We start from the raw sequence: 26,259 nt of genomic DNA on the forward strand, positions 1-26,259 counted from the left end.
ACAATATATACATTAGAAAAAAACTAAATCAAAGGCATGCATGCACAGGTTTCTCACTCTGTAGTTACAGATCCATGCTCAGAATGTTTCAAGTAGAAACAAAATAGACTATCTTACAATTAGGTAAACAATGAACACCTGCATTCAATTTATCATCTGAAAATCAAACTTTAAGCAGTTTGCATACATTTACATTGTCTGAATTATGCAACATATTCTAGAATTGCACGGGAGACAGTTATCCAAGAAGCTTGGTTCTTAAAATTTATCAGATCATTTTATGAATAAACAATTTCAGACTAAGTCCATAGGAGGCTGATAATTCAGAAGCATCTCTCATGCTTCAGGAAACAAAGCACAAATGACCTGGCTAAGGACAGGATTTCTTTGTATACAAGTTTTTTTAATGTGTTTACATAAAGTTGTACTCAGAAAAGGTTTTCAAGTGCCTATCAACAGAAAACAAAACTATCAGTTTATCACATTTTTGCCAACCTTACCCAACCAAAATTCATTATGAACCTAGAGAAAAACACCATTTATCAGTGTGTATCAGTTCACCATTACCTAGAAAATGTTATTTCCTTTTGGGTCTCCAGGTAATTGGGGAGAAAGGTTATCATGAGAAAATGAATTTACCAGTAATTCTAAAACTGTGTTTTTAGTCCTTCTGTTGACTTTCACAATCAAATATTGTCAAGCACTATTAAAAAGTAAGACTTTCACTGGAATATCTTACTCCACTCTCTCCTGGGCCATCATTGGAAAAGGAAACTGATCAAAGGTTAACAATAAAATTAAGAGTAAAATATTGCTGAGAAATATATTGAATGGACATATTACATATGCATTATCTAGCCCTAATATAAACTAAGGGGAAATGGAAACCCTTTATCACCAACCAACCCCAGAGATAAGGCAGCTTCAAATTTATTTACAGAGATCTGTTAAAAGGCTGTTGCCAGAATGTCAAGAGATGATAAGTATCTGAAATAAGTCCAGGAAATATTGAGAAAGGAGGATCAAAAGTCACAAGTTATTTCAGTAGCTACAGGACTGGTGACATTATTATCTAGGCTGAAAGATGTAGAAAAGTGAGTAGGTCTATTGGTTAAGCTCAAGGCATCATTTAGATTTAAGTCACCTGTAGGACATCTAGTAAAATTACTCTTAGGAAATTATAAATAAATACCAAACATTCATGGGGAAAACACAGAAAAGAATTATCAGGAAAGTTGAGGAACATATGTATTTACTAAGCAAATATTTAAGGATAATTTACCAACCATTAAAAACTATAGGTACTCATGGGGAACCTGGGTAGCTCAGTTGGTTAAGCATCCAGCTTCAGCTCAGGTCATGATCTCGTGGTTTGTGGGTTTGATCCCTGCATGAGGCTCTGTGCTGACAGCTCAGAGCGTGGAGCCTACTTCAGATTCTGTGTCTCCCTCTCTCTCTGCCCCTCCCTCATTCATGTTCTGTCTCTTTAAAAAATAAATAAACATTAAAAAATAAAAATTACAGGCACTCAGAAGGATGAGTAAGGCTGGGGAAAATCATATAGGCAAATTTAACACAAGTTGATGACAGGTATATCGGAGGTATGTTCACAGGCTGAGGGAAATAAGAGAAGCACCAATCCTTTCACAAGATTAGTTATTATTTTTTTTAATTGACACATTATGTAAGTTCTACAAAATTTAACCTGAGTTCAGGGCAATTCAAACTTTAACTATCTGCCTTAAACCTAAATTAGACATTATCTGAAGTCCTTCATTGACCAGAAGTATAGTTTTAATATTAACCCATCTTCTACACAACTTGCCCAGTAGCCTCCTTCTAAAACACATTCGTTGGGACACCTGGGTGTCTCGGTCTATTAAGCGTCCAACAAGCTCAGTTGATGATCTCACAGTTTACAGGTTTGAGCCCCACATCAGGCTCTGCACGGACAGCTCAGAACCTGGACCCTGCTCCGGATTCTGGGTCTCCCTCTCTCTCTGTTCCTTCCCCACTCACACTCTGCCTCTCTCAAGAATAAACATTAAAAAAAAAAAAAAAATACACTCCTTGTAATTTATTATCTTTAGTCTTCTCTCTAGTTTGCTCTTATCTCCCATGATAGTTTCACCCCTTTACAGTTTTTCACTTTGCAATTTAGTTTCCTCAGCACTAACTCTCAACTGACACATGATCTAGGAAACTACCTGTGGCATTTTTCATGAACTCTGTTCTTTCTAATCTACATCCTTCGATCATGAAACAAGTCATAACTAAGAGTAGGAATGAAATCTGCCTCAACAGTAGGCCACAGAGATGGAACAAAAAAATGACCTGTTCGACAATGTGAATGAATTTCAAAATCATTATGTTTTAAACTAATAAGCCACACACAGAAGACTACACCTCTAGGATTCCATTTGTAAGACTGCTACAAGGTGAAAACTATACATGCAGAAAACAGATCCATGATGGCTAAGCCTGGGAATGGGGAAAATGAATTCACTACACATTTGGCCACGTGATTTGTACTATCCAATAGGAGAAGTGACAGTGTCACAATTGCAAAGGTTGTAAATCTAAACTTTAAAAAACCTTGCAGCTTACCACTCTCTTATACCTTTGTCACTTCCATAAAAGAACATACCTGGAATAAACTGCTGATCAAAGAAAGGCAAAGCATGGAAACCTGTCCAGCGTATATACACCTGCAGTGTGAGGCAGAGCTACCCCAAAACAGAGCTATCTAGCCAAGTCCATATCAGAATCACAGCTAACCCACAGGCACATGAGCATAAATTAATGTTGAACTACCATGTTCTTGGATGGTTTATTACACACCATGGATATAGCTATGGCAAACTAAGTTGTTGGAAAAGTTTTCTGAAATTTACCGACAACTAGGAAGACTTTAATGACTATTCTCTAATACAGCAAGCAACTCTAAGTAATAAACTACAAATATATGCAGAAGGAGTCTCAATAATGTCTACCAAAAGTCATGGAGAAATACTACCAGTAAGACTCTCTTCATACATATATTCATAACCAAGTAATTTTAGGAAACTCTAGTTATTTGTTAAGACTGCAGAGGTAGACAAGAAAATTATTAGCACAAAATTAAAATAGGAGCGAAGGGAACGCAGGACAAGGATGAAAACAAAAAGGAGAATACTGAAGACATCAAGTAAAATAGCAGCAATGTTTTATTTCTTAAGCTGGATGATAAAGACAAGATTAAATACCTATTTTATTTTAAAACAGTCTATCAAATATATGTAATACATGCTAAGGAATATATTTTATCAAACATGCATATTAACACACATGTACACAAAAGCCTTGCCGCGTAGAGAAAGAATTAAGACCTGCACACCTGTCCCTCATCCACAGAGAGGTAAAACTGTGGTCCCTGGACAGGATGACCTTCATAGTGCAGTTACAGACTGGTAAGGATCCATTATAGCAAGATGATCTGGATACACTGGAAAGTTATCTAGGAACACCTGGATTTCAGTATTTCTTCTGTAATAGGTAACAAGCTATTCTGAGGAACTTAATAAATCCCATTAGCTACAAGGAGGGTTTTTTTGTTTGTTTGTTTTTGTGTTTTGTTTTGTTTTTTAATCAACAAGTATTAAGCAAGTGAGTGAGAACACAGCCCAATAGATAGGTCACTTTCTGCACGTCCTCTGTATGTTGTATGAATTCCATCCTGGATGAGCAGAGTATGCCCCTGGCAAACAACAACTGCTCCAGACCATTACACCTAACTTCGGCCACCAGCCTTTGATGTACTAAGACCCTTGCATTTCATATACTACACTAGCCCTTATCTCTAGCATAGATGGAGCAAATAAAATTTGTACCACTAGTAACAAAGCCTCAAAGTACACTAATACACAATCTCTAACCTCATTTTCCTTGAGTAAACTGTCCATGATACAACAACTGAGTTGTCAAACAACAATTTTAATGTCATACTCATTTTTATCTTAGTAGTGAAAATACCTACAACAATAGAAGATTTTCAGTTTTTGCCTGAATTTTTCTGAGGACATCATCAAGTGAAATACTGTATACTTGAAATTGTTTTAAGATTTTTATTTCATTCTTAACTTTAGGGAGAAAGAGAGCACAGGAGCAGGGGAGCCGGGCGGGGGGGGGGGGGGGAGGGAGGGAGGGAAAAGAGAGACAGAGAAAGAGTATCTTTTGTGTGTGTGTGTGTGGAAATAATACGAAACGTTTATTTTCGGTATCACACAAGAACACAGCTAAGTAATCCAACTCTACTGCAGCATTATAAAAATCATCCCTTCACCACAGGCTAAGATTTAAATGCATCTGCACAAGTATGCATGCTATATTAAAGGAGAAAGGTTGCTGCTGCCCTGCCAAGAACTTACGGCCCCTATCCAGGTCCTACTCCAATACTGGTGGTCCCAATGGTTTTATTGAAATAAATCATGTTTAAAAAATAAAGCATTTAAAAAGACAAGTCAAAATGTCTCAGTAACCATATACCCATCTCAAACTTCATCTATTTAAATGTTATATTTGCCTCTCGCTAATAAGCTTTTATTTCACTCAAACTGAGCAATAAATCTTCCATACTGACGTATCTTCCTTGCCCAATTAATCCAAAGGAAGAAAAAAACTGCAATGATTAGTAAAGAAAAATGTAGGAATTAACACACCCTTTTAATATGTTTTTAAATATTTTTAAGGATTAAAAAGTGTTTAAAGTTTGTAATTCCTAGTAGGAAAACATCATCTGAATGAAAACCCTAATGGTAAATCACCGTAAAATGTTTCAGTTGCACGTGGGGCAGAGGGGTAGGGATTATCTTCACAGCACCCCAGCTTTCTCCATGAGAACGTCAGAGATACACTGGTTTGTATTATTGTGACATCCAATAGGTGATCGAAGTTGCTTTTCCTTCAGCAAGGGCTTTGTTTGTCAGAAAGGCATTATGCTTGACCTCCAAATTTGGCTGACAATTTACCATGAGATTCATAACCTTTGGGCTACTCTGATATTTTGACATATTTGCTGGGTTCTGGGCCACATCCTGGAAGGCCACCATAACTTCTGGATCCGGCATGGCTGCAAGAACCTCTGGGTCACTAAGAATTTCATTCAGCCCAGGCATTCCTGCCATTCCAGGCATTCCTCCCTCCCCCATCCCCATCCCAGGCATGCCTCCAGGAAAATTACCAGGCATTCCCCCAGAAAAACCACCTGGGAAAGAGTCCTACGGAGCTCCTGATTTGTCTGCCTTTTTCCTCCCTCTGGGCTCTCTCATGTTCTTCCAAGCCTTCTTAACCCTTTCTATTCTTTCTTTGATCTCTCGCTCTTCACGTTTTTGCTCACACTTTCTCCGACGTTCAGCAATTTTCTGGGCCCTTGGTTGAATTTCTTCCAACGTTGCACGAGCATCTTCATCATAATCCAGTTTACAAGCAAGGGCAATATCATGTGCTGCTTCTTCCCAATGGCCCAGAAGTCAGTGTGCTTTCCCTCGCCCCTTGTAAGGCTGAGCTGAATCAGGATTTATTTCAATAGTTCTGTCACAGTCTCAGATGGCAGCATTTGGCTTCTGTAATTTGATGAAGACACTGGCTCTCTTGGCATATAGAATGGCCAAGAGAGGATTCAGTTTGATGGCATCCATGAACAAGTCAATGGCATCCCATAGTTCACCATCATTTAGGGCATCAATGGCAACCACTTTTTTTATCATTTGCCTGATCCATCATTTCCTCAGTTATCTCTACATTTTCATCTCCCATTTCTTGATGGGAATCAGTATCTGGTTCAATCACACCTTCATTGTCAATTTCTAGATCACTTTCCTCACTTGATGGTTCATCTGTCTTTATGTTTTCCTCCACCTTCTTACTATCTGTTTTTTCTCCCTTGATATTGTCTTCTGATTTAGTTTTATGAGTAACAGGTGGTATTTTACCCTCCATGCTCTCTACCCACTCCCGCAGGAAGCGCATTTCCTTGGTGTGCAGAACACTCGGGATCCTGCTTACACATTTTCATGAAGGCCTGAAGCTCGCTCACTTTGCAGGGGTCCATGGTCCAGAGGCGGTGGTGGGTGGCCGATGCAGCTAAGGTTGTGGCCCCATTCCAGGCGCAGGTACTAACTTAGAGTGACCGTGTGGAGAAAGAGAGTATCTTAAGCAGGCTCCACACTCAGCACAGAGCCTGATGCAGGGCTCTATCCCATGACCTTGAGATCATGACCCCAGCTGAAACCCAGAGATGGACATTCAACCAACTGAGCTACACAGGTGCCTCTACTTGAAATTGTTTTAAGTTTATAGTACATGTATTAGATGCTTACCCTGCCTACCCCCCCTGTTTTTTTTGGGTTTTTTTTGTTTTTTGTTTTTTGTTTTTTTTTTTAAGGAAAATGCCTAATCTACAGTCCATGGTAAAGAGGCATCAACCATGTTTTATTTCCTGTCATTTCTTCCCTCTCCAACCCCATTCTGGTGTTTGGTCTATTGCATCAGGACCTATCAACAGAGTAGCCAATCTACCAGATGATCTGTGGCTTATGGTCTGGATGAATAAATAAAGTGGAGTAAATCACATTCCATCTGCAAGAAATTTGAACTACGACATAACAAAACAATCTGCAAGCTGTGAAAGGAAGCCAAACCTACAATGGCACACATTGTTCTTACAGCGGAAGAGATATGGCAAGTAAAACTCAAGTTACAGGAAACAGAAATCATAAATTAAGCAGAAGAATAGAAAAAAATGGATTAATCATAAAGCAACAAAAACCCTAGTTCTAACAAATATGTCAACAACTTGCCAGTTACCAATTCCATTTCTCCAGAAACTTAGAGTCTGTCTTGGAAAACCTGAAGTCTCCTTTCTTTGCAAAACCAAGAGATAGTCAAGGAGATACCCTGAACACTGGAAAGTTAAAGGAACAGGAAGAATTGTTAATAGAGGCAATTCACCTCAAAATTCTCCTACAAAACTGGTGACTGTGTAATTGTAACAACATCACTGCTGTTTGTAAGTATGGTCACGATCCAAAAATCTTTCCCAAAACAATATTTCAAATATCACACTGAAACCCTCCAAGAGTGAACTCTGGCAACTCTTTCACAATACCTGTGAAATCTGTCATATCAGCTTAACTTCGGCATGAACTTCTAGAATCTTCCACCACGCTAAGTGGTTTAGAGTGCCTTATATAGTCTCAGGTTCAAGGATTTCATTTTTAACTATAAATACGTGTGTACAATACATCTACTATACAACCAACATCAAAAGGAATGGTACTTACTCTTTTTAGAACACTATGTTGGTAATATATGGTGCATAGGAAACATAATGGAAAATGATCATCTGTCCAAAAACTGTTCGAAATTTAGTCTTTATGCTAAAAAAAAACATGGTCTAAGAGTAGTCTTTCATAAAAAAGATGTGGAATATATTTTAACTAAGAAAAACTAAAGGGAAAAAAAAAAGCTGAGAGAGAATACTGAGAACAAAACAGAGGACTCCTACCCACTGCCAGGTCTCAGTCTTCTGAAGGAAATGCATTCCCTCCTTGATTAATAATCATTATTTCCCGAGTGTTGACAGTTATTCTCTGATATTCAATGTGACCAAAAACACACTCTCTCCCCCAAAAGGATTTTCATATTAAACGGACATCTAACAGACACAGGCCTAAATTAAATACAAAAAAGTAAAAAAACAAACAAAAAAACAACTAATTGGTTTTCATTGTGAAAATATCAAGAGGAGGAAATATATGTAGATACTAAAGAAAGAAATCTCTCTTAAAATGTAGATGTCATGGAATCAAGAAAAATCATCTGCCCTACTCATCACTCATCACAGAGGTACTATTTCTCTACGGAATTCTCACATGGGAAGATTTAAGACCAATCAAGTCCTGTATGAGCTAAAATTATCTTAATTTTTAGGCATTGGGATCACAGAAAAGATGAAAAAATATTCTCAGAATAAACTTACCAATCTTAATATATGTCATTTATATATTTTTATACATTTCATTCATTACATATTCACTGTTTTATGTGTTATGTTTTGAGGTTAGGAGAGAGAAACAAATTCAAAACATAACAGAAGAGTTCTTACCCCAATCTTGAGGAGTTTATGTTGTGTGATCTTTTTCCATAAAGTGTGCTTGTGAAAGATTTGAGTGATTTCCCTGAAAACTAGAAACTATCTTACTTGATCATGCAAATGCACAGCAAAAAGATATAAAACTTTCTTCCTGATGAAACTTTAAGTTGGACCAACTGGGGACTAATTTTGTCTAGTTCCTGAAAACTACCAAATCATGAAAAAGCCCCTGTATTTCCCCCAGCCAGTGCCATTTCTGATTGCCTTGTCACAATGTAAGAGAAAAATAAGAGTTAGAATCTTTTTGTCTTTCTAGGTTGAAATAAAGTCAAAGTAAGTGCCAGGAGTAGGGCATTCCAATTCATTTTCATGTTTTTAACTTTGTCCCTTTTTTCCTCAAAAAGTAGAAATATGTCTATGCACCCTTTAAATCACCTCCCTGAGAGAAATAGTCTTCCTTTCTCATTTCCAATAGTGGGGATGTAGCAAGATTCTCACACAGAGTTGTGACATCGAGGTTTTCCTTTTTCCAGGAAGCAACTTTATTCGTGCCAGCACGGCTCAGTCGGGCTGAGCCCTAAACTGAGCCCCGAACGCCATATGGCAGAGTTTTTAATATATTTCCTAGTTCTTTGTCTCCCATATATGGTAACACACACAAACATGCAGTCTGATTAAGTGATCTCATGTTACAAGTCGTGAGGGATGTTGTCACATACACACATAGCCAAGTACTTTGAAGTTTCTGTGTGTGTGTTTGTGTGTGTGTGTGTGTTTTCTTGTCTTAGGGAAGGGACCCTACCAAGGGAGGGCTCCAATTCACTCCACATGAAATTGGCTAACTTCAAAAGGATCACAGCCTTGGAGAAAAATAAGGGAAGGTGGCTAACATAAAAGGTGTCAAGTAACCTTGAACACTGTGGCTCAGAGCGCATGTTGTGCAGACAAAAAAAAAAAAAAAAAAAAAAAAGGAACTCAAAGGAAATAGCTTCTGGAGACCAGCATTGCTCTCCACAGGGTAAAATACTCTTTCTTTCATACATTCATTTCATTCAAACACTTCCTAAGGTAAACGGTGTATTCGTCTTGAAATTTTTATGTCAGTATATTTATATCAATGTGTGTATACCCTTATCTACATATAATTTATCAATACATGCACTAAGGAGGAAGGGGAAGCTCCTTGGCTCAGCAATAAAGGGGCAATGTGCAACATACACTCATTCTACCCCACCTTACACAGAAGTGGAAGTTCAACACAGCTGACAAGGGTGTGTTCCATCACTGACTTGCTACAAAATCCTAGGCCATATTCACCACCACACATGCCTTTGCCTAAGGCTAATGCACACTTGGCCTAAGTTTAGTCTCTTCTCCCGTTTCCATAAAGCTCAAAGAGGCTTCCTGTTACAACTTCTCTCATCTATTTTCAAAAACTACATACATGTTGTACCTTAGGACAGTAATTTTAACCACACTCACTGCACGCTTAGTGGGAGAAAATGTCTGCCGATTTGTCCAGGATACCTTGAGGGGTTTTTTTTTGTTTTGTTTTTTGTTGTTTGGGTGTTTTTTTTTTTGTTTTTTTTTTTTTACTTTACTGAGTCTCCTGAACGATTCTAGAATCCTGCCTTAATTTCTAACTGAAAGTTTATATATCCTGGACATTTCATTGTGCAAATACTCTGATCAAATGCAGAAAAATCTAAATAGACTACATTCAAAATACCACCAATCTTGTTTCAAATCCTGTTAGAAGTACTATAGAGTACTGCACCTAGATTATGTCATAATAATTTGGAAACAAATTAAAAAATTATTGCTTTCTTTATAAGAATCACACATGTGTAACTCTCCACCTACAATTTTGTTGATGAAATCCTCACTACTGTGTTTTGAAGGAGAAAACAGTAATCTGGGGTCCTTTTTAACATGATAGCCTGCCAACCCTCCAATAACACAGTACACACTGCAGGCCACAGAAGGCCAAGTGGATCCTTTCCTACTAGCTTTCTAGACAGCTTGTATAAAATACCTGCACTTCAATCATTAAAATAATTAAGACACACTATAACCCCACTATGGCAAACTTCAAAAAACTAGAATTCTAGCCAGAAACATTATCATTCACAAAATCACTTAAGGTTCAACTTTACAACACAGGTTTTTATATTTTTTATGTATTTTTGTATTTTTTATATTTATATTTTATATAAATATATATAATCTGAGGTTCAAAAGAGTCCATTTTTAACTGTAAATAAATGTGTACAATACATCTACTATTCAACCAACATCCAAAGGAATGGTACCTACTTTTTTTTGGGGGGGGGGGCACAAGTGAGCCAGGGGCAGAGAAAGAACATCCCACGAGAGTCAGAGGGAGAGAGAAAGAAGCAGGGTTCACCTGAAGCAGGGCTCAAGTTCACAAGCAGGGCTCGAGCACCTGAGACAAAGACAGATGCTTAACCAACTGAACCACCCAGGTGCCCAATACTTACTCTTTTAAAAATACATTGGTAAGGGGCGCCTGGGTGGCGCAGTCGGTTAAGCGTCCGACTTCAGCCAGGTCACGATCTCGCGGTCCGGGAGTTCGAGCCCAGCGTCAGGCTCTGGGCTGATGGCTCAGAGCCTGGAGCCTGTTTCCGATTCTGTGTCTCCCTCTCTCTCTGCCCCTCTCCCGTTCATGCTCTGTTTCTCTCTGTCCAAAAAATAAATAAACGTTGAAAAAAATATATAAAATACATTGGTAATATATGGCGGACTGGGCAGAAAAGAAAATGATCATTTGTCCAAAGACTGTAAAAAATTTAGTGTGTATGTGTGTATATACACACACTAGTGTGTATAGATATATCTATATCTAGATATATATAGGTGTCTATATATCTAGATATAGATATATCTATAGATCTGTATAGATATCTATACACACACACCATTTTAATCAGCAATTAATATCTAAGAGACAAGTCAGGTTTATTCAAGGTCCAGGCTATAATGAATTTAGCACTGGAAGTGATTAGACACTTGTAAGATCATGATTTTAGTCTTTTACAGATTACTTCCTTCCTTATGTTACTATGAATTTGAAAAAAAGGGGCAAGAAATTTTGAATACTAAACACCTTCAAGAAGTAATCTATTTTCAAAGTGTATTTCAAAAACATCAAATATATTCTTACTAAAATTTAGTATAAATCATATGCCTTTGAAATGCAAAAATTTTACCCTTTGGATTATCTGACAACAGTTTTTCTGCAGTAATTTTTTTTAAAAAATTGTAATTTATCATGGCTTAGGAAATCAGCTAACGAAACATTAGAAAGATATATGGAATCAAATTAAGGACTTCTGGTACATGGATTCGGTGATGTCTATTTTGGTTTCCTGGAGTTTTTTAATTTTTTTCTTTTTACCTTTTGACCCCCTTTACTCATTTCTCCCACCCACCCCTCACTTCCTACCTCTGGCAACCACTAATCTCTTCTCTGTACCCATGAACTTGAGTTTTGTTGTTAAGACTCCACATAAGAGATATTTTCTTTATTCACCATCTATTGGCACTTTGGTTGTTTCCCTATGTTGGCTATTGCAAATAATGCTGCAATGAATGTAGGTGCACAGATATCTTTTTGAGAGTTTTCCTTTTCTTTTAATAGATATCCAGAAGTGGAAGTGCTGAATCATGCCAGTTCTTTAATTGAGAAACCTCCACACGATTTTCCAGGATGGCCGCACCAAGTTAGACTCCATCAACTGCAGGATGGTTCCCTCTATTCCACATTCTCACCAACACTTGTTATTTCTTGGCTTTTTGATACTCTGCCTTCTGACAGGTGTTGAGAGGAGATCTCATTGTGGTTCCAATATGCATTTCCCTGTCTGGTGAAGGTGAGCAGGTTTTTATGTACCTGTTGGTCAGCTGCAGGTGTTCTTGAAAAAATGTATTCAGATTATGTGCCTGTTTTTTTTTAGCTATTTCTCTATTGACTTGTAGGAGTTCTTTGTATATTTTTGACATAAACCCCTTACCAGAAAGAAGATTTTTAAGTATGTCCTCCCATTTGGTAACTTGTATTTTGATTTCTTTCCTTCAGAGTGTAGATACAGATTTCAGTTTGATGTAGTCTCACTTATCTGTTGTCCTTATTTTTGGTGTCAGATGCAAAAAAAAACAAAACAAAACCAAAAAAAAAACCATCATTGCCCTAATCAATCTCAAGGAGCCTACCACCTATGTATGGTTGAAGTTTTATGGTTTCAGTTCTTATGTTCAAGTATTTATTCCATTTTTAAGTTATGTTTTGTGTATGGTGTAAGATACTGGTCCAGTTTCCTCCATAAACACATGGCTGTCTAGCTTCACCAACACAATTTATTGGAAAGACTGTCCTTTTCCCATCTGTTCTTGATTTGTTATAAAGTAACCATATACGTATGTGTTTATTTCTCAAGTGTTCAAAAGAGTTCAATACCTTTTCCTGAATTTACCAACCTAGAAATGGTTGCATAACCAAACACAGGAGCTCAAAATTCTATTTCAGTTTCCTATAGCTTTTTTCTTCCCAGTGATAAGCTCTATGAAAGTTTATAAAATGCATTAATCCATTACACACACACATTAACAACTGCCGTATGTATAGAACTGTGCAAAGCATTAAGAACAAATTGACTACATTCTTAAAGTTCTATAGCACAAATAAACATTTAATTTCATCAACTTATTAATTCCTCATTATATATAAAAGATATGGCTAATGATACAGCTTAGTAAAACCTAAGTACATTTCTATTCTCCAGCTAAGTATGCAAGATCGCCTTCATCGTTACTTGTCCCCACTACTCACCTCTGCGTATCTTGTCTGTAACTAGCTGAAATAAAAAGTTAAAATAAATCGATAAAATTATCTAGAGGTCCACTGGTTTCTTCTGCAAAAATGTACTTGTTTCTCACGATATTACTAGCTATGATCCACACAATATGCTCCTCATGCAAATAAGTTTGGGAAATGCTAGCTTAAAGTTTAGCAACTTTGCATCAGGCCTTGGTTACTAATATCCACTTTAAATATTCAAATGAGGAATATTATGCCTAGAATTTCCCAAATATATTTTACCATGAGGCCTTTTCCCAAAACTTACTATCTTCAAGAATATTCCATGATACCGAGTTTAGAAAATTATGATTTAACATTTCTGAGTTCAGCTTTTTCACTCACTCTCTTTCTGCAGAATATATTCACAATCCCACCCTCTCAAATCAGGTAAATCATATCTACTTTATGGTAATTAAAAAGCAGAAGCAGGCACAAATGTACATGTTAGAGAAATATGTTCACAACTTACAGAAAAAGACATTTAAAAGACATATATTTAGTATCAGATTATTATTAATAAGTCACATATTGGTTATGGCAAGTAAATAGCATATGGTCAAGAATCAACTTGTGTATATGGGGCCCCTGGGTGGCTCAGTCGTTTAACTGGCCAACTTCAGCTTAGGTCATGATCTCACTGTCCCTAAGTTCAAGTCCTGCATCAGGCTCTGTGCTGACAGCTCAGAGCCTGAAGCCTGCTTCAGATTCCATGTCTCCCTCTCTCTCTGCTGCCTCTCTCCCATTCACACTCTATCTCTCTCTCAAAAATGAATACATGTTCAAAATTTTTTTTAAAAAAAGAATCAACTTGTGCATACTTGGCTCTTGCATATTTGACTTGACAGTCCTACACTCAGACATAACTGAGAGTTACAACTGTCACGTAAAAAAACAAGGAATATAGTTACTTGTTGAGGGCACCGAAATTCTTTTCTCTGTAAAAACAACAAGAACATTGACAGGTATTATGAAAATCACCTTTTTCACAACTCTGGAAGTTAATCAAACCCATGTGTCAGTCTACGGAATGTTTGCTGAAGTAGGTAATGCTGAATCTTGGTATAAAAAAAAAAAAAAAAGACAAAACCACAGTGAACGTTGTAGCATTTTAATTTATCCTGTTTCCTCCACCTTATGCCCCACAGTCTCTTCTGAGTATGATGGTTATCTTGAACACCAACAACCTACAGCTACAGTGAAAAACAGAAGCCTAACAGCCACTGGATAAGGCAAAACAAAGTTGGAGTTTCTCTGAATTCCAGTCCCCAGGTAGCTGCCATAGTTTCACCTGTCTCCTGAAAACCCTGAAAACCTGAGTTCTAAGGTTTGTTTTTGTTTGACTTAAGTCAGAGATTTCCAGTATAGTTTCCCTAGGAGCATGTGCTAAAAATTATCAGCAGTAACTGCTTACCACAGCAGCTGCCTAATGTGATGGTAACAACTGAGGCAAACAATAAGCTAAGCTAAACCATTAAAAGGAAAAGCTGAAGAGTAACATGTCCAAACAAGGCTTTGAAAAGCCCAAATGCTAGTCCTGGGTATCCAGTAAAGACCATGAACATACATAGAGCTGTCCACATGTCCAGGAAAGACCTGACAAGGTCCCATGCTCTTACTTCTGACTAATCTTGTGCTTCACAAACAGGAAGTGAGAAGGAAGCCAGAGTTGTAAACTGCTTTCCTGAGCATAGCCAAGTGTGTCTCTACACACAGAGACAACAGGCAAAACTGGGAACATGGTTTGTTCCAGATACTTAAGGAAATCTCTTACCATTAACTGACCACTAAACTATCCTAATAGAGACCTCAATGGCTACATAGAACATAATAGACAAGAATACACATACTATAGAATTCAGGTAAGTCATTTAACAAATCAAAAGTACCAACAAGTGGGGGCAACTGGGTGGCTCAGTTGGTTAAGCGTCTGACTTCGACTTGGGTCATGATCTCATGGTTCATGAGTTCAAGCCCCGCGTTGGGCTCTGTGCTGATGGTTCAGAGCCTAGGGCCTGTTTTGGATTCTGTGACTTCTCTCTCTCTGCCTCTCCTCTGTTCATGCTCTGTCTCTGTCTCTCTCTCAAAAATAAACAAACATTTTTAAAAAATTTTGGAAAGTAGAAACAAATGTTTTCAACAGCAAACCATAGAGGTGTGGGTTCTTATTTCCAAAGTTGCTCTATTACTAAAAAAGTTAGTTTTCAACAAAAATTAGCAGATATGCCAAGAAACAAGAGCATATGTCAAGAAAATCATACAACTGTCCTGAGGAAGACTAGACTTTGGACTTACTAGATAAAGACAAGTTATTTTAAATATATTTAATGAACCAAAGGAAACCATATCTGATGAACTCCTGAAGGCAGTGGGAGAACATATTCTAAGCGCTGATAGGAAAAAGACCATGAACTAAGAATTTTATATGCAGCAAAATAATCCTTCATAAATGAAGGATCACATTCTCAAGTAAGCAAAGAGTGATAGAATACTTTGCCAGGCAGCATGAGCTACTAGAAACACCAAAGGGAGGCCTTGAAGCTAAAGTGAAGTAACATTAGACAGCAACCTGAATCTACATAAATAGACACAGCCAATAAAAGTAACTACATACATAAGTTAACACAAAAGGCAGTATAAATATCTTGTACCTGATTATCTGATTTAAAAGGCAATTGCAAAGAATAATTATAAATGAGTCCTGAAGAGTATACAGTGTATGAAGATGTCATTTGTTTGACAATTTAGCACAAAACACTATACGGAGAACCCAGCACTGCTGAATCTTATGCTGTTGACAAAGGTAAGGTTTGTTTTTGTTTTGTTTTGCTTTTAATGCTAAAAATATATATAATTAAAATAAAATGCAGGAGAGACCCACACCTTTGCAGGCAGTACTCAATTTTCAAATCACCAGTTTGGGAACTTTAGTGTCACTCTCAGCCCTATAAGAAGTATAAAATGCATAGAATTAGTCCACTTTATATATTGGAAATGTACTTTATAACAGTATGAGCAACCTGCTGCTGGAGCTACATTTACTTAGGTTATTACCTTCCAGAATCCAAACAACTTCCTTGAATACTCTGCATCAAGATATAAAGATTTTGTTTAGGTGTTGCTAAATTCAGTACCTATAAAAATGCCGACTCAAAACCCATCAGATCAGTGTTCTAATGTGTTGTTTAATAAATGCTTATAGTAAACTGTCATACCAAAATGAGATACAGTAAAGATAGCTGATTTCACCTAAAAACATAAACTTGTTCTGGCTTTTCTTCCATTTATTTTATTCTTACTGTTTTGTACCAGTCTCAGCCTACTGATAGGAATGCTATCAGCTGCAAATGTCCAGGGGCACTCACGTGGGCCCCAGTCAGCCTCCCAACAGGCATCTCCTGTCTCCAAAACAATGTTTTGACTGAACTAACCCTGGTTGTTCTTACTGTGATTCCCAGATACCCTTCAACAACAACCATCAGGAAACTTGGAAAACAAAATAAAGGTTTATCGCTTACAAAACCTGGAAATGACATAGCATAACCAGGGATACACAATGAGCTCCCAGGTAGAGAACACACATGCACAGGTCAAGGGTTCTGCTGTCCTGGGGTCAAGCATGGGGACCTACGGTTTGGGAGGCTCAGTCTTTACCGGTGAATTTAAAATGTACAGGGAAGAATTTAAGGCACAGGAAGTGAAAAGTGGTCCTAATGGTCAGTTATCAAAATCAGCTAACATCTCTGAGGCAAACACAATGAAGATGAAATCCCTGCCTTCATGGACTGCATATTTGCAGGGGATAAACATAAATAAACCAAATAATTACAGATCCAACTAAGTACTACAAAGGAAATTAAAACGGGAATTAGAAAGAAGGAGAAAAATAGACAGGAAGGCTTCATGGGGAGTTGATATTTAAGCTGTGATCTACAGGATGAAATTAAGCCAGAGCATGAGAAAAAGCACTTGTGTCAGCAGAGAAAATGATATATGACCAGTCAGGTTTGTAAAGCTGTTAATACCTCAATAATGTTACAGGTTCAATACCTACTTTGTTCATGTCAGAAAGTACATGGTAAGAAGAAAAAGGAAAAAAAAGTTAATATTTTTTAAAGGCAAAACAGAAACATCTACTATTTGTTTACTACTGATGATTTGAGTACTGGTCATAATTTTTTCATTACCCTGTAGTAGAATGATATATGCATTTTCTTGCCACCATCACAAATGTGAAGTGTACCTGCTCACTAAAGTGATGTTGGGATTGGTCACATGGCTTGATTTGTCTAATGGAATGAGAGCGAATGTGTCAATGTGGTAGGCGCATGCATATCACTTATGAAGAATCAGAGTTTTCCACTTGTCTTCTAATTTCTGCCATTACAGTAAGAAGTTCTCCAAGATAGCTGCTGGCCCTTCAGTGTGGGCTCAAGAAACACACAGAGAGCAAACCTGAGCATAGCCCTCAAGCAAGGAACCACATACAACAAGCCAGTCAAGCCCAACCTGGATCAACCAACTCCCAGGCAATCCACAAACAAGAGTAAACAATTGTTTCATCCTGTGAGTTTGGGGGATATCTGTAACAGCTGACAAACATTTCTAATACCAAGCACTGAACTAGAAAATTTCATATTTCATCCAAAGTTCTCACTGACCCTTTGAGATAGGGCTTAAAGACATACCTATGTAACCATTAAGAAAATGAGGTCATGAAACAGACAGACAGGTTAAGAACCAATGTTCAAACCCAACAAATGCAATTTCAAAGTTCTGTGGCTTTTTATTACTGTGATAGCCACCTTGCTCATCATTAGATTCAGTCTACTAACAACAGTATCAATCAACACATAGATTCTTGGCCTGTGGCTAGTCTAGGATTTTCAGATGTGAATTACAAAAGATAAATTAAGAACTCTAATCGGGGTTTCCTGATTTGTTTTTGTTGTTGAGTGAATCTCAGGATTCACTTTACCTGGGTGCAAACTAAACAGAGTCCTACCAAATCTTAATACCACTTTAAATAATATCACTATTTTATCTTCCAAAAAATACAGTCAAGAAGCAAGCTACACCGGGGGGAGAAAGTATATATAATTATACTATTGATCATTGTCATTTGATTAGAATAATTTATTTTTTATTTTTTAAAATTTACATCCAAATTAGTTACCATATAGTGCAACAATGATTTCAGGAGTAGATTCGTTAGTGCCCCCTTACCCATTTAGCCCAACCCCCCTCCCATAGAATAATTTTTTTTAATTAAATTAAACTTTTACCACAATGTGTTCATGAAAACAAGAAGACATTTTAAGTACACAATTTGACAGTGGTAACCCCTCTTCAAAAAGAACTTATTAAAGAAAAGATGTTCCTTTTAGAATTAAAACTTCATTTAATAAATTAATAAATTCCTTCATCTTAATGAATAAAGCCATGGTAAAAATAAAAAAAAATAAAGTTTATTTAACTGTATGTTCAGTGCTGCATTTTAAGGGTTCCCCCCCCCCAACATATTACACTGCTTTATATCCCACTAGGACAGGATCTAACATGATTTAGAATAGGGTTGAAAACAAAGGGCATTTATGCATTCCAAAATACATCAAAATCAAGTTTGCAGTAAGTAGGCTAACCTACTTCTAATGAAAGGGGAAAAGTGTAACTTCCTGATACTCTTAATTCCATTTAGTATTTTGTGGTAGGGAACACACAGACTGCACCCATGTTGCAACCTATCTTCATCAGATTAAGGAAGGCTTTGGACATTTAACTTATAAAGAAACTTCCGATTACCTTAAGAAGAAAAAGAAAAAAAAAAAGCCTGACCAAAGCATTTTACAAGTTTTAGTTATTTTTAGAATTACATGATAAAACATTTTTCCTGGCAGTTTTCTCATTACCCTACAGACTACTATGGCTAAGAAAAAGGTGTGTTTCCAAGAAAGGAATTTAGAATCATTAAACACAATTAAGTAGGATGTTTCCTGAACCTCCTTCACTGAACTCGATCAGAAAATAATGGAGTTAGTCATCCTATTTTATTCCATTTCAAATACACTTATTCCCCTCGGGCATATATATAAAAAACCATATTCAACATCAAGACTAACCCACAAAGTTAAACCAAAAAGATGAAAACCAGAGATAAAAAGACAGACAATATGCTAATAAAAACTGTACTGAATATACTTCCAATGAAGTAGGTAAGGAAATACTCCAGTCTTTTCATTCTGTGTTGCCAAATCTTATTGAAAAAATATTTGTATAAGTAATTATACTTTTTACAAGTGAGTATCATCAAGATGTACTAGAATAAAGCATGCCATTGTTGTAACAATCAATTTCAGGAAACCTAACAGGTATTGTAATGATACCACAATTTTGATCTTGTTTTTGTCATTTAACAGATAGATACTGTCCAAGTACCTTAACCTCTTAATTATAAAATAGGAATCTATCACATACTATTTATTCTGCCTTCCATAGAGTGGATAATCTGAACTAGTAGTCTGCCTTTCCCTTTGCATGAATGGGTAGTTCCATGTTAATTTAACAAATTAAGTGTATTCTAAGGTGAGGCAGAAGAAGACATTTTCAATCAGTTTCAACTGACAATCTATAATAATCTTAAAAAAAAACATGTACACTCCTCCTTGGTCAATCCTCCTCTATATAAACTCCCAACCAACTGAGCAGTGAATAGCAGCTGAAAATACCTGCTCCTTAAAATAGACACTTAGGCACAACAGACACCAAAAAGACAACTGAAATCCAAAGGGCAAGTGGTTCTATATTAAGTGATAGGCATTTACTTTTGTTCAATAAATACTGCATTTTATTATTTAAGTACCATGTATTTTAAAGTAAGAAATCTAACAATGAATAGAAATGTGGCCAAATCGGTTTTAATTGTGTAAGCTAAAAGATCAGTCATTACTGGAACGCTGCAAACTGAGGCCAGTATTTCTATCACTGAAATTAATCTTTTGAAGTTAACAGTTTGAAATGAAGTATGAAACCTCTTTCAAGCCAACTGTTTATTTTCTAACCCAACTTGAAATGCCCTTGTTGTGATTCACCTGGCCAATGTCTTCACTACTGCAACCTCTTATATGCTTTGAGGGCATCATTCCATCGGCTCAGTCTCTGCTGCATTAATATCTCATGCTTACTTAGGCTTATATCACCAACCAAATGACCACTGAGTATCCTGTCAACCTCTACTCAGAGGTAATCATTGCCATACCCAACTCTTTACCTGTTTCTGAACCATAAAATGAGGGGCAAAAAAATTTTAGACTTTCAGGTACAGGGGTGAATATAGGCCCAGAAATATTTAAGATCGTGCTCATTACTGTTCAAGTTCACGGAACTAGAAATAAAAGTAGGGTATTTTGGGGTCCCAATGTAATCACTATTCTTAACTTCTTCCATCACTGGGAAGGCGAACAGGCTTAAGGTAGTATATTAGGAGGCCTTTCTGTCAAGACAGGCAAGACCCCCAAAGGGAATACTGACCAGAACAGTGGCTTTAAGTCAGTACCTGCTCAAAGTGGAAGGTCATTTATTACTACAGTATCAAGTATAGTACCCTACTACTGCCTCTATTATTTTTTTTATTACATAACATATAGCCTTAGATCAAAATTCCTGATTTAAGTTATAATGGCAATACGTAGCTGGTTCAACAACTTATATACCCTATTTATGGTCAATAATAAAACATTATTGGAAATAGGAAAAAGTTTCACACAATTCTACATTACTTACAAATCTATCTCAAAATGATGAAACAAAGAAAAAAGTTCATATAATTAACCACATTTACATATAAATGTTACCAGGGACTGAAGTGATTGAAATGAAGAACAATAGAATTGTTCATAATATGTAACTTTAATTGTATACTATTTAGAGACATTTCTTTCTCAATCCAGCCAACACTGTATTATCCCCTTTCATGGACAAGAAAACAAAGACTCCAAGAAGTCTAAGAGTAAGTTGCTGAAACTAGCAGAAATTCAGCTATCTTCCCCATGTGTTACTCTTAAAACAGAATGATTGTGAGAGAGAAACAGCTTCAAATTCTTTGAGGAAGGCAATCTGTTCTCTACTGGCTGTCTTCTAACTACTCTGACCTACATAGTCAAAGAAAAGAGATGGGGCCTAGGCACAGACCTGGAACCTAACAAGACTGGCCACTTCCCCCTTAGACTCATAGAACATAGTCTATTTTCAAGTTCACCACATTCTTCAATTCACTGTTGATCACAGCCAATAGATTTCAATATTTTTTTTCATCCTGGATGTTTTTTCAGTTCTCAGTTTTCATTGTATTTTTTTTTATATTTTCTGTATTTGTCTTGAAATTCATCAGGTCTCATCTATTAAGTCAATTTTTTCTTGTATATTCAACATTTTTTTCAATATTCTTATTTTGAAACACTACTGTTTCCAACATCTGGGTTTTTTTTTTCTATTGACTCGTTTTCTTAACATAAATCACCTTTACTTTTTTTTTTTTTGAACATATAATAACTTTCAACTGAGTGGACACTGTAGATACGTGTTACAGACGAGTCTTTCTTCTTTCTCTGAAGAGAGGTGACTGTTGCCTGTAAGCGGTCTCTACTCTTAAGATGTGGTCCTTCTGGATTATTAATGAAAATCCAAAGGTGTTTACTCACTACTTTTAACATGACAGGATTCCAACCCTCAACTCTGTTTCCTTGGGGGTGAGTACCTGCTTCAGTCTCTGGTCATCTTTCAGACTTCCAGTTGATGTCTTCACACTGCCTTGGAGTACTGCCCCATACTGTACAGTTCAGGAGTTAGCAAAGCCTTCAAGATGTTATAATCACATATGCCCCAACTGTTCTGTAGCCATCCCAACTGCCCTGGGAGTCCCGTGTTCTAGACTGTGGCTTCTCAGGACAAAAATCGTAGCTTTCTTCCTTGCCACTACAGGAATGGAGAAGGGGCCTCAAGATAAACAAGGAAAACGATATTGTTCACTCTTCAGTAAGGACTTGTACACTACACATAATTTGAACAAGAAAGGTTTAAACCTCTCTTTAAAGGTCTTTTTTTTTTTTTTTAATGACTTGGATTTAATCATCAGAAGCAAACTAAGTAGCAAGCTTACAATAGAGAAAACTCTCATGTGATGCCACCCAGACACCCCTGTCCTTATTTGATTTTAATACCAACACTATATTTCATGAGGTAGGTCATTTTTCCTCACTTATTCTCTGGAACGGTGTGTATAAGAAGCATGTTGAATCTTCAAATTCTGTTAGAACTTCCTACTAAAACTGCCTAAGCCTGGAGATTTTTTTTAGGGGGCAATAGGTTAGGAAGATAGCTTTTTGGTAGCTGTTGAATTAACATAATTTCTGTAATGGTTATTGAATTATCTAGGTTTTCTCCTTTGAGCTATTTTTGACATAATTTTTTTAGAAATTGACCAATTTCCTTGATATCATCACTTGTTGGCATATTAATTAAAAATCTATAGGAAGCCATTGGTTTACAAACTATATATTTTCTTTCAAGACCTGTTTGCCTTTTGCAAACTGAGCTCAGACAGAAAGGGGCTGGGGCCACCCCTCATTCTGATCCCTTCCAAACAAAGACATCCACAGTGTCCCTGAGAGTCTAGCTCAAGGAAGAGGGAGCCTCTGCTGGCTCTGTACACTGAGGTCGCCTTGCCCACCACTCACTCCTGGCCAGCAGTGGAAGCCCGCCTTGCTATGGTCATTGCCTTTTTTTTTTTTTTTTTTTTTTTGTGTGTGTGTGGTTGGAGATGAAGTCCTCAATCCCCAGTAGCAGAACTGCTGTCTTTTATGTTTGCAGCTTGACAGCCAGGGGCGCCCAGATGCCCACCTCTTTCATGTCCACCAAGGTACTAGTTTCAAAGCTTTCTGGGTGTACTTGGCCCAAAGGAAAGTAAGCAGACAGACGGCACTGGCCTCATAGTTCTGGATAAGGGTATGAAGAATGACCTCTAAGGCCTGGACAACAGCCTTATGGCCTGTATGGCCATTGTTGCACACCAGTCACAGCCTTGGACTTTTCTGTCAAAACATGGACCACAGCTATTTCAGAGGCCCCACCTCCTGGAATCATCTAGGGGTCCAGAAGGGGGACATACTTGCATGGCATTCTGGAGGTTGCATTTCACTTCTGAGAGATTCTCTTTGCTGGCCCCATGGAGGAGAATGGTACAGGCCTTGGGGTCTTTACACTCAGTGATGAATGTAAAGTACTCATCTCCAATTTTCTTGATATCCAATACACCTGCTGCCACTGTCCCAGCAACTTCTCTCAGCTCCTCTGGCCAGCTGACTACCCAGGCCCCACAGGCTCTGACAATGCCATTATTGCCTATCTGACAATGAGTAAAACTCTAAAAAGTCTGAGGAAATATACCCAAGAAAGGAACAAACTTAGAAAAAAGAGGCCCCCCTCTCCACAGCTGAAATTGAGAGCTTAGACCTTTAAAAAGGTCTGGCTGCAGTGCCTGGATGGCTCAGTTGGTTAAGCATCTGAGCTCCTGATTTGGGCTCTGGTGGTGAGACGGAGTCCTGCAACACGCTCTGAGCTGAGAGCACTGAACCTGCTTGGGATTCTCTCTCCCCATCTCTCTGCCCCTCCCGTGACTGCATGTACTCGCTCACTGTCTCAAAATAAACATTTAAAAAATTAAAATTAAAAAAAAATAATAATAAATGCAAAAGCCTGGCTGTAGCCCATTGGATGGTCAAGAAGTTTAGCAGCCTGACCTGGGCCAGAGATGGTGCACCATTAGCAGGCCAAGGCTGGGATGTCAGAAACCATGGGCTACGATACATGGCCAAGAACTCAAGGCGGCTGAACAGGGTACTGCACACAGGGACCAACAAGCTGGAGCTTTCTACTGTGCCAGGGAACTAAGGCTAGTAGGCACAGAACCGCAGGCTGGGGCTGGCCAACATGAAAACCTTCACTAGGGTGTCAGCAAACAAAAGCTGCCTGGCAGGGAATGGGGGGCCAGAACTGCCATCAAAAACTTGCTAGAGAATAAACAACACTCTGCACTGCACACCCATGCTAATGGCAGCTGTGGACCCGGCAGGAATGCAAGCATACCACAACCAGGAGGAAAAACCCCTTCCTCCCGCACTATCCCTTCAGCACCCTCCACTGAGCAAACTAAAATTTTCCTGGCAACGGAGAGATGTCCACAGGATCTAGCAAGACAGCAGTGACAAGTAGATTTAGACATGAGAGACAAATTAAGTGGCATCTCATGTAAATGTGGGTTTTATCCACTGTTGATTCCCATCAGGGATTGAATCTCTTTCATTTTCTGCTTACTTTTAGTTGGTCTTTACTGCCTTCACCATAGATCTATTATACAGATACATATAACATAAATAGATCATCTCTGTATTTGTTTCTGTCTTAATACATATAGGTGGCATAACTTTTATTTTTTATCTACTTCAAAGTCGGCCATTCGAGCTATTGTGTCATCAGAAGTCAAAAGCTGTGGATGATGATTTGATTTAGAATCTAGAGAATACTTTGAGCAGAGAACTTCCACTCATTTAATGTTTCAGGCTACTTACTGTGAGGTTTTATCAAACATGGCCATGTTGGGATTCAACGGTACACCTAAGTGTCACTGACAAACCCTTATCCAAGATGTTCTCAGGGGAAAAAACAGATTTCCACTAGACCTCCAACAAAATTGAATTTACACTAAAGCATATGAAATGGTATCCTCAAATTGACCAGATAAATGCCAAAATCACATTTATAGCTCACAATTTGAAACATTCTCAAAATGTCAAGGCTCAAAAAAAATCCTGTCCACAAAATGCAGCAAACTTGGAAATGACATGTCAATATTTTTATGTGTTAAAATGCATAATATTTAAATACATGTTAAGAGACATGTAGTTTGGAGGGATAGATTACACAAAACTAACTCGGATCGGGGTATTCTCTACAACAAAGGTTGTTCCTAAACATGCCAGCTTTAATATTATATAGTTAGAAATTTTTTTTATGTCATTATATAGGACTTTAAAGTTCTAGGCAGCAGACCAATAAACCACAATCCTGTGGGAACCACTTAAAAGCAAAACTTTCCTTCTAGTTCTTGTGGTAATACTTTGTGAAACAATAAGAAAGCTGTATTACAAAATCAAGTAACATTGGCACCAAACACCACAGAATATTTTTATGCAAGAATTGTGTGTCTTCCAAAATGTATTCTTTTGTAAACAAAGTAAGAAAATTTAGCAGTGCTCACAACTCAGTAAGAGCTGACTATACAGGATTTATCGGTCTGGGGAGCAGGGCTACTGTAAGTGATCTAATCCCTTGTCACACAGGAATCAGACCTCACACAATTGTCAGAATTACTAGGGAAAGAGCAGAATAAAGGATGCGTTGAAGGATCCGAAGAGTCATCATTGATTCATCAGTCTGACAAGCCAAACCTACCCAGACACCTAAGGGGGACTTTGAGGACAAAGTTATGCTGAGATCTGTGAACAATAGTTGCCCTCGTATAGTTCCTGCCTCAGTGGGTCCCCGGCCCAGTGATGAACCAAGGCTGGTTATGGTAAAACAGTAATGATGACTAGCCATCATTAGGATCAGTTAGATGGTGGAACATGATGGGAAGGACAGGTTGGAACCTGCAAGGCACCATTTGTCTGTCCGTCACCTAGTCTGAAAGCACAAAGACCTTAGGAGAAAAATGGCTTCTGTTTCACTTCAGCGTTCAAAGTCTCACTCTTGCTTCTTTGATAAATTTAACCAAAATAAAAAAAAAAATTTAAAAAGGAAGAGGAGGAGGAGAATTCCCAACTTAACAAAACCAGCATATGGATACCTGCCATGGATGAATATTATGTAATTCAGATATACACAAAAATGAATTTATTAAGCCTAATTTTTCTTAAGTTTTTACTTAAGAGCCTCAAATAGGACTCAAAGTTCTTAGATCTGTTTAAGAAGTCGGTTTTGTTTTGGCTACCAACTGCTACGCTACCATCCGGATGTTAAAGCTCATACTACACAAGTTAACATAATAGGTTGAAGGACTAAATGTGATGGAAATGTATTTCATTATGTGACTCTAGATGAACCCATACCTAGTTGAACAGGAACAATGCACCAATCATCCTTTTATCGGATGTCCTCTGCCATCCTCTGATGTCCTCTGACCTGAGTCCTCTGCCTCTTT

The 26,259-nt window shown here is 37.6% G+C and overlaps 1 protein-coding gene and 1 pseudogene across 1 annotated transcript in view; both read right to left on the reverse strand.

The window, feature by feature from the left end:
* The window catches only part of CRPPA (CDP-L-ribitol pyrophosphorylase A), a 322,296-nt gene that overhangs the window by 228,519 nt on the left and 67,518 nt on the right, over window positions 1–26,259 (reverse strand). The gene's annotated exons all lie outside the window — the stretch shown is intronic.
* LOC115508955 lies at window positions 4,957–6,177 on the reverse strand (annotated as a pseudogene).

Source organism: Lynx canadensis, chromosome A2 (assembly GCF_007474595.2).
Source record: "Lynx canadensis isolate LIC74 chromosome A2, mLynCan4.pri.v2, whole genome shotgun sequence".
Taxonomy (NCBI): Eukaryota; Metazoa; Chordata; class Mammalia; order Carnivora; family Felidae; genus Lynx; species Lynx canadensis.